The following is a 10,147-nucleotide window of genomic DNA, read 5'->3' as shown; positions in this document are numbered from 1 at the left end:
TTATAACTAAAAAGTGGAAATCACACCTTGAGGTGTGGGTTGCTAAAAGACACATTCATCGATGGCTTCTAGCAAAACCATATATATATATATATATATATATATATATATATATATGCATTTTAACTCACTTTTTATAGTGGGAACAAAGTAATCTATGATTCATTATAATATAAGGACTTATTTGTCAATGAATATGAAAATGTTATGGACTGCTTTGAGTTTATTTTGTCAGGAACAAAATTGGTTCGTTAGAAAATTATGAAGCACCAAGATGGGTATTCACTTTGTAAAGGAAATACAAAAGACAGGGAAGCATATCCAAGAGCCAGCAACTCATTACGATGAAACTCGATGATAGCAAGCATCAATGGCTATAAATCGACTTGAAACACAAAAGCGTCTGGATCACATGCTAAAGCTCTTTCGAGCATACATAATAAACCAACAACTACCATTAGGTGGAGCTAACATAACACCACCACTGTCAAGCAATGAATGACGGAGGAACCAAAACCAACAAAACTGAGGTAGCATCTTAGATCTATAAGGGCCCATAATATGAAACACAACCCAGTCAAATATTTCAACCTTCGATGAACATAGACCGTCGTTGAACTTCAGTCGGCAAAGATGGATATTGGCAATAGGTGTTTGATGGTAGGATTAGGCAGGTGTGCCAAATCGTTTACCAAGTAATAAAGTGTAAGTAGAGTATCGTATCCACATGGATTGTTGTTTCGTCTAAACAATTCGCGTTATTTATTTTAAAACAATAAAATAAATAAAAGAGTTTAGGGTTAGAGATTGCAATTTTTCTCTGTTTGCAACAGAGTAAGTTACTTGTTTTGGTTGCAGAAATGTAAGCAGCGGTTAAGATTCTTTGAATCCCCTTTATTCATTTGTTAGATTTACATAACAGTCAAATCTTATTCAAGTTAATTCATGTAAGGGATATTTAAGTGATGAGTTCATGGACGTGATAACCTAATCAGTTGTCAAGCTGCACCTGATGATCGCACAATGATCATTATGTGCGGGGTCTATACTATCATGGTTGATTTGGTTTATCCCTCCGCCTATCGAGTTGCACATGTTGATCCACACTAAGGTTATATGCGCGCTACAATATAAAGTTATAAATCCTATAGGATCCGCCACCTTGGTAAGGATAATTAGTGTGGGGGGTATTACTCGCTTAGGGGTAATTGAAACATAAACTTAGGGTGGAACTCATAGATTTCCAAAGGTATGATGATCAGTGTTCCTGAAGGTTATCTCATCTATGAATCTTAGAAGTACATAGCACACACTCTCTCTTAGTAGTTCTACAAACGGGCAGCCCTAACAGCGTCTACTTTACCAAGGGAAAGAATGAAGTTATTAGGCTGATTTAAGTCGTGAAATCATATTTACCTTAATTACTAACTACTTACTTCCTGATTTTAGCAGATGTTACTTAATATTAGTTATGTCACATCCTAAGTACTTACTATCAGGGGATAGTCGTTTTCGGTTTGTTTCACCTAATTAATAATTAATTACTTCCTAGATAGACATGTAGAAATATCAAAATATAAATATCAATATTAGGCACTATCACTACCTAAGTGCCTAAACTAGGGTTATGCTCCAGGGGAGACAAATCTTACGCACAACGCTGAAACTATATAACGAATGTGACACTCCATATTATTAATTAGAAAATAATATAGAAATATTCACTAAGATACTAGCAACTGGTAAAACTCAAAGTTAAAACTCAAACAGTCAGAGTACTTATTACATAAAGTAATCAAGGAGTACATAGTGCATACTTCAATTTATTAGGGAATGAAAGTTAACGAAACTAAAAGAAAGACTTCCACAACGAACAACTCCTCAAGTGTCCTTCGCCTTGCCTTCAACAATTCACTTATCTGTAAACATGAAAACTAATTGGGATTAGAAATACATCTCAGTGAGTTCATAACTAAACCATATATGTACCTGGCCCCTTCAATAATATTGCTAAGTTCTTGCATATAAACTTCCTATACTAAAACTTCAATTATGGCTAGATACTGTAATCTCATCATCATTAATACATATTCATCAAAGAATGATTAATATAGTCTATATCTACTATAGAACTTAATCATCAATACAACCCTTTTCATTAAGGTATTTTCATCATTTACTTATCTATGCGTGTTGCAAAAGTCCACCCGAGCGTGAGTATACTTAGGTGGTTGCAAACCAGTAAGGTAGACTAATAAGTCCTAAATGGCACCCCAGTTACCTTCCCTTACCGAACATACTTAGGACATCCCATGTTCATGAGGATACCCTTCTACCTCACAATTTGTATCTTTTAAATTCTTTCATTATACTGCCTAGTCATATAATTTAATGACTAGTGTTTTTCACCTTGATTTATAAACTATGATAGATATATAATAGACCTGTAACAATTCGACATCAGAACATAACAGAACTTAAAATTTAAAGGTGCAAAACCCACTACCACATAAAAGCTAATACTCGTGTGTATGTGTGTGTGTGTGTGTGTGTGTATATATCCATTACGGCACACACATATATTTTTATGTATAATTCCATTCATAACATAGGTTAATAGACATAGGTTCTTCACAATCTAAAGCATAAGAACTACCTAATATATATACATATGAGTATTACTATTATTATACGGTTTACATTCCTATACCCATATATAACGATCTTAATTTAGTTGCCCATAAGTAATATCCACCAATTTTGATTATATAAGAGCTACATGCTCCAGGTTCACATATAAACAAATAGATATAGATTTTAGGTTTTACATCTCACGGGAACTACACCTAACAGAGCTACACCTCACAGAAGCTATCTTTTTGGGTTCTAACAACTCAAAATTCATTTCCACACCGTTCATCGTGGGGATTCTAATAACAACATCGTCTATTCTATATGATGACTATTTCAATTACCAATATATATCTGAATTACTATACCTATTTAGTTCTCAAATTATAATCCCTAAAATCAACACTTAATAAGAACTCACCTGATTAAGAGGGTCAGTGATGATGCCAAGAATTGTTGGAACCGTTCTTGTTGTTATTGGGAGTCAAGGGTGAGGGTTTTTGGTTCTGTTTAACGTGAAGTTGAAAGCGGGGAGGTTCTTGAGAAGTTTTCCCCCTAATTGTTGACTTGGTCTTATATATAGAAACTTATGATTGTAAAATGACAGCTTTGCCATTACTCTTTATTTTCTTCTCCATAATAACCTTATTTTTTTCTATCCCACTAACACACTCATAAACTATTATTTTAAATTAAGTTGATTTAGTAAATAGTAGCTAATAAGAATATACTATTATTTTTACGGTGCTACAACGAACATAAAATAACTGAATAAAGACTTTAAATTAAATAAATATCTAACAAATAAAATAGAGGTTCATCTTAGAACCCTAGCCTGAAAAGATTTAATTATACATGGTAACTAAAGACAAATTACAAAAAGATATAAACATACCCTAGAAAAACAAGGAGAAGATAGATAAACTCCACTTAAAGCTCTTAGAATTGCTTTCCTCTTGAACTACTCCAGTTCAGAACGAGAAAACTATGAATGAGGAATGCGGTATTTATAAGGAGAATTTCCACCTAAAGTTGGGCCCAAAAATCGGGCTTTACCCATAAAAAGTAGGAAAAGTCAGTTTTGCCCCGCACTTTTCAGTGCTCGGGGCTTGCACTCCATACCCTAGGCGCATGTGAGTGTAGCACAAACCATGCCCTAGGCGCATGGTGCACGCCCTATGCGCATGGGGATGCTTTTCGGGCCCAAATTATCTGTTTTCCCATCGTTTTGGGTGTTTGCTTCCATATAAGTTGTCTTGGGACGTGAGAACAAAATTCCTCCATCTGTAAAGTCTTATGAGGCCTCTTGGATCTTCATTTTTGATCTTCCCAATGTCTTTGCTAATCTTCGGATGTTCGTGTTTTTCTGATTTGCATGATTTCTTCGTGAATTACATCAAAAACACCCTAGAATTGCTATGTTTCGGGAAGAATAAAATGACAGACTCAAATATAGAAAACATTGCAAATATCCCGAAATCATAGACAATTGATCTAATATTCCTCTTTTTTGCTGGTAAAACCTACTGAAAATAACTGATAAACATGCTAAGAATAACGTAAGATGACATGTCATCAGTGTTGCACCATATAACCCAAAAGGTGACGAGAGCCAAAAAAACTAAAAGGAATTGGAGCGAAAACCCAATCCAAAGATCCCAATCTGCCCCTCACTATATCAAATTTGTAACAAGTCATGAAAAAAAACCTAGCAACCCAGAGACTGTGTAAGAACCAAATTGGTTCAAATAATAACTTTAGATTAAGTTTTGATGCCAAGAAGATTAACAACGATGGAAAATTTTATCTATTATCTATATGTTACTGTGTGTAAGTAGATTTTAAGACAGTCCTCTATACATGGTAAGATTTGGAATACTACGACAAAGGAAATAAAGGTTAATTATCTGGTCTAAATTAGTAGACAAAAAGACGAACAACAACTTATGAGGAAATGGAGAATACTTCAAGCACAAGACAAGTTGATCAAGTTCAAAGGAATCAAAACAACTAATCCTATGGTCAACGATAAATTATCATAAAGTATCATTTATGCTAAAGTTGTCAAAGTCATCTTCATCTCAACGGCTAGTTTCAAGAGTTGCTTGGTCATTAAGGCAAGCCCCTGAAGGACAAAAACAACTAATTCTCAGCGGCTAATTTTTTACTTTCCAACCAAAATAAAGCTCTACAATGGATTTCATCATTCAAATGATAGAACTCTCATACCCAACATATCTCATTTCTGCATCAAAATTATGTCCCAAAATGATCAGAAACAAAAAATCAAGATTACTTAAAAAAGATGAGAATAATCTTGCAACTTCAGATTCACTCTCAAACATTAGATAACAATCATAAATACAATAAAACCTCCAATATATCTTTTGAATAACTTTAAGTGTATTTGAAAAGTTTAGATCAATTGTAGTGTGAGCAAGTTGAACTTAGATAAAAAAGTTCATATTTACCTTTTGGCGACTAGGTTGAACTTATAGAGAAAGTGTGATGTGTGTGTGTGTAGAGAGAGAGAGAGAGAAAGAGATAGAGAGAGAGAAGAGAGAGAGAGAGAGAGAGAGAGAGAAAGAAAGAAAGGTCAATGTGATATAAAATTGATCAATTGTAAGAATAAGATCACAAGAACTATTGAGTCATCAACTATAAAGCTGCACTAATCCTCTTTGGGGAATAAAGGTGGATTGTGGTAGTTGAAGTCTAAAGAGGTTGTCAGAAACTTGTAATGTCAGATAGACCAAAAAAGAAAAGAAAAAATGCATAATCTAAGAGGGTATCTCATACACCATATTGGAAAATCTCTCAATTAGTGGGGACTGAACTAGCCCAATTAGGATGAACCAATATAACTTCTTTGTGACATATTCTCTATCTCTTTACTCCTTTATTTAATAATTCAGAAGCATGCACAATCATTCAATCTCTTATTGTATCAAATTCATTTTGATACGTATTTCAGATCATCAAATTCGAACATCTTCTCAAGGTTGAGAAGCAACCAATATTTCAAAGGGCTACAATTCAAATCCTCTTCCATGTGACCGTTATTTTCACTTCATAACGTTCCAGATATGCGAGGATACCTATCTAGTTCAACTGAATCGCTTATAAGTAGGAACGACTCATGTATATCTAAGGATATTCTTAGTATAACGGAAAACCGAGGTAGATGGATGCATCTATCCGGTTTAGATGATGTCTTGGTATGTTTGAGCAGCTTGGTAGCTATCCAGATGTTAATCATGCTTTGAGGTTGTGTAATGCGTAGACGCAAGGTGGAACGAGGTGGTTCCTAGTATCTTGTTGTGAGTGTTAACCTCTATTTTACATCACTCCAGGGTGATGTCTCTGTCGAGGTGATCTAGCAGGTCATGTCTTGTATAATGCTACATGTCTCACGAGGTGACTCAATGGTCCTTGTCTTGGCTTATCTATTGGGCCTTCCTATGTTGTTCTCGATGGGTCTTGCTTAATGGATTATGCAACAAATAATTGGGTTTGGCCTTTTAGACCCATACTGGTAAATATAATATAGAAGTATAGATTAAACAAAGATCAAATAGTAAATACAATTATTTAAATAAAGGGTCAAATTGAAAAATGAAAAAACTGCACAAAAAATTTGTATTCCCTTTATAGATAATAGGGTTAATAGTGATTTACCCCCTGTTTTTTTTTTATATAAATAAAGTGATTTAACCAATTTTATTTTTTTTTTTTGCAAAAATTTTCGTTTTTGAATGACCTATTAGAGGGGTATTCCAAAACAATTTTTTTTACATGGGGGTAAATGAATAAAAAATTACAGGGGGAAAACTGAAAATGACTTGATATTACAGGGGGTAAAGCACCATTAACCCTAGATAATATACCAGAAAAACAGACATCAATGTGTTTTTCTATTGCATTTGATTGTGTGCGTAGAGAGAGAGAGAGAGAGAGAGAGAGAGAGCGGGGGGGGGGGGGGGCGCGAGATTATGACATATACAACGATCAAATAATTTTTTGCAGATAAGATTAAAATAATATTCATTTATATCTTTTTAAGAAGTCAATCTAGCTTATCGAAATTGGCCCCAAGGAGAATCGACACGAGACCTTTCGAGGAACACACTCCAAGATCCTAAGGCAAACCAACCAGACAAACTCAAATTAGTTTTAATCTTCATTTATATTGTTATTTTTATTGTAGTGAGACATTGTTCCTATTGCAATGAGATTTGAGCAACACTTTTAGTTAATGATTTAAATAATTGTAAACAAATAAATAAATAAATAAGTGATAAAAAATTGAATTTGAGTTGGTTAACTTAACTTCTTAAAAAAATCATAAAAAATTTAAGGAGAAAGTCATACCAAAATTCAAGTTCAACCTAATTTTAAAAAATCATAGTACTCCCTCTCAAACAAAGAAAAAAGTTATAGTACCCACATTTTATAAACAATAAATCATTTTTTGGTACATAGACAAAACAATTATAAACATATACTCGTAAACCATAAATAAAGTGGAGATTTTGAGGTTCAAACCTGTTTCTGAACAATAATAATAAATCATATTAATTAACGAGTTCATTACTGTCCGATAACGTAGCGACAAGGTCATTCCTTACTCATAAGAGACCCCGCTCACTGCCACCGTGTAATTTTTACTCATTTAAATTAAATTGGGTAGTTTCATATATTCTCTGAAAAATTCTACATACTTTTCTTTAAGGTAAACGAAAAATTATACTTATCCCTTGATGCATCATGATCTGCACATGCTTTTGTTGAGAAAAGGGACTATAGCCATCTATTCAAATACCACGAGGCTACTTTTCTGTCATCAACCGACCTTAGCTCAGTTGGTAGAGCGGAGGACTGTAGTGGTTAAACCTCGGTAATCCTTAGGTCGCTGGTTCGAATCCGGCAGGTCGGATTTTCTTCTTTTACTTCTTAATTTTTTATAAATCTTTTACTTCTTAATTTTTTATAAAATGTATGCTTTCTGATTTGATAAACTCTTTTATTATAATTTTATTATAAAAAAGCAATTTTCCATAAATAAATAAATGTCCTTTTTTTTGTATTTTCGAGGCAGCAAGACTCTTTTATTATAAAAAAGCAATTTTCCATAAATAAATAAATGTCCTTTTTTTGTATTTTCGAGGCAGCAAGAATATGGAGTTTACGAACAATGTTTTTACTTTCAAATAATGTTCATCTTTTTTTTTTCATGCTAATTTTCAAACAAAAATATGCACATTATTTTGGTAGGCGTAAAAGAAAAATAAAACTACTTTATAAAAAAAAAAAAAAGACTAGTCCCCGTGAGCATAACTCAGTTGGCAGGGACATGCATAATTATATGCAGGGGTTGAGGTTCGAACCCCAGACACCCCACTTATTCACCTTAAAAAAAGTGAATTCTAACTACTAGACTACTTGACCAACAAAAAAAAAAAAAGAGAGACTATTTTGGTAAAAAAGTTTACGGACTAACCACTAGGCTACTTGACAAAAAAAAGAGACTATTTTGGTAAAAAAGTTTACGGACATTTGATATTTTAAATATAGGTTCAAATCCGTGATTCATCACGCCTCTGTATTTAGTGTGTGTGAATTTCGTCGTTGGACTATGTGAAACAAGAAAAAAGTATCTTATAATTTAGTTAAGATGATACAATGTTTTTGAGATATTTGATTTGTTATGAACGAGTTTTAACCAATAATAACTCTCTTCTTGAGCGTTGTGTTTATGAGAGTAGGGGCTAGGTTGTGAATAAAAGGTAAATACCAATATATGTAAAGTTGGATTCTAAGAACTCAACAAAGCCTTAAGGGCATACTATTGATTATTTTTGTGCTTTAGATTATCTCATTCTGAAATGAAATATAAAACTATCAGACAATTTTACGGAGTTGAGTGAAACACTAGATTATGTTTTAATTTTATAAATTGGACCTATGATTAAAAGAAAGTGTTGTTAGGCCCTATAAATTATTCAAAATATTATATTTTTATTAAATGAAGCACTAAAATATCAAAAATTGACCCTCAAAATTTAAAACCTTTGCTATTAATCTCTTTGCACATGTGGATCGAAAAAAAATCTCTTTGCACATTGATATAACTGACCCTTCTCCTGTATAAGCCCTACGAGGATAAAGAACCACTAGAGCATCGTTAAAACATGTGCGATCTATCTCTTTGGTAGATCTCATTAACCATCTGAGATCAACTGCTTGATTAACGTTTATTATTAATTTATATGTGAACATATATGCATATATTATTAATTATTGGCTTAATTATATAAATGATCCCCACAAATATCAAGCGTTTTGACTTCAGTCCCGTAAACATATCTTTTTAGTTTTACTTCCCTTCTAAATGCAGAAAGACATATCATGGGTTGTAAAAACTCTCATCCCCCTCTCTTCACAAAATTACCATATTTGGATTGATTAAACGTTTCTGGCGACACACCAATGTCATTAAAACCAAGACCTAACTACCATCACAACATTGCTTGTTCAAAGAAAACTGCGACGTGACCACCATGAAACCTTCATGGCTGCCGCTTGAGGTGGATTTTCCAACCATCACGAGCAATGACGATAAGAACAAAGACCATATTTATAATCCTCTCAATGTTCTTTCATTCCATATGCTCGGAATTGCAAATCATTGCATTTCAAAAAAGAGTCTCCTCCATTGTTATGACAATTTTCTCATATTCGAACCACCACGATGGTCATAAAAAATTGGATGCTGCTTTTAGATTCCTCGTGTCGAAACTTCATGAATCACTATTAATTTGTGTGTTATGTGGAAGTTGACGTGAAATCCTTTTGAACTTTGTCATGTAGGTGATATTTTTTTTCTTTCCAATTATCATATTTACGTCATTTTGAATCGTAAGAGTTTCTTTGATACACACACCCACACAAGCAACAACTTCATCTTAAAAAACTTCCCAAAAAAAAAAAAAAATCAAATTTAGACGTGTTAACCTTGTTTAATTTTCTCAAAATAATAAAAATGTAATTATATTCTTCAAATATTTTTTGAATTTACAAGAATTTTTATTAGTGAGTACTTTAAGTTTAACAAATATACTTTTTAGTCAAAACAAATATGTTTGCTAATATTCATACCTAAAAATAATTTGTTTGTTTTATATTCTACCCATAAAGAAGAAGAGAATTTGGTATCCAACCTCTAATCTTTTTTTGAAGAAGCCCATAAAGAAGAAGAGAATTTGGTATCCAAGCTCTAATCTTTTTTTGAAGAAGCTAAATTAGCCCACCAAAATTGACACCAAAGAGAATCGAACCTGAGATCGAACCTGAAACCTTAAGGAGAAATACACTCACAGATCCCAAGCCAATTACCACTAGGCCAACCCAAGTGGGTTTATCCAAACTCTAATCTTAAATCTTAATCAACCATCCATATTAAGAATCGAGAAATAAAATCCGACTCAATCACTTGAATTGATGATTATGCAATTCA

General features: G+C 33.1%; 1 non-coding gene across 1 annotated transcript; it reads left to right on the top strand.

Annotated features, from left to right (window-relative positions):
- The first annotated feature begins 7,478 nt into the window (after positions 1 to 7,478).
- Positions 7,479 to 7,567, top strand: TRNAY-GUA (transfer RNA tyrosine (anticodon GUA)). Its single transcript is given in 2 exon segments — positions 7,479 to 7,515; positions 7,532 to 7,567. It is a non-coding gene; the product is annotated as a tRNA-Tyr (tRNA).
- The last annotated feature ends 2,580 nt before the right edge of the window (positions 7,568 to 10,147 follow it).

This window comes from Medicago sativa, chromosome 4 (assembly GCF_051527215.1).
Source record: "Medicago sativa cultivar Bolivia chromosome 4, Bolivia_mono, whole genome shotgun sequence".
NCBI classification, from domain to species: Eukaryota; Viridiplantae; Streptophyta; class Magnoliopsida; order Fabales; family Fabaceae; genus Medicago; species Medicago sativa.
Note: the sequence above shows the minus strand (reverse complement) of the source record. Positions and strands in the feature narration are given on the sequence as shown.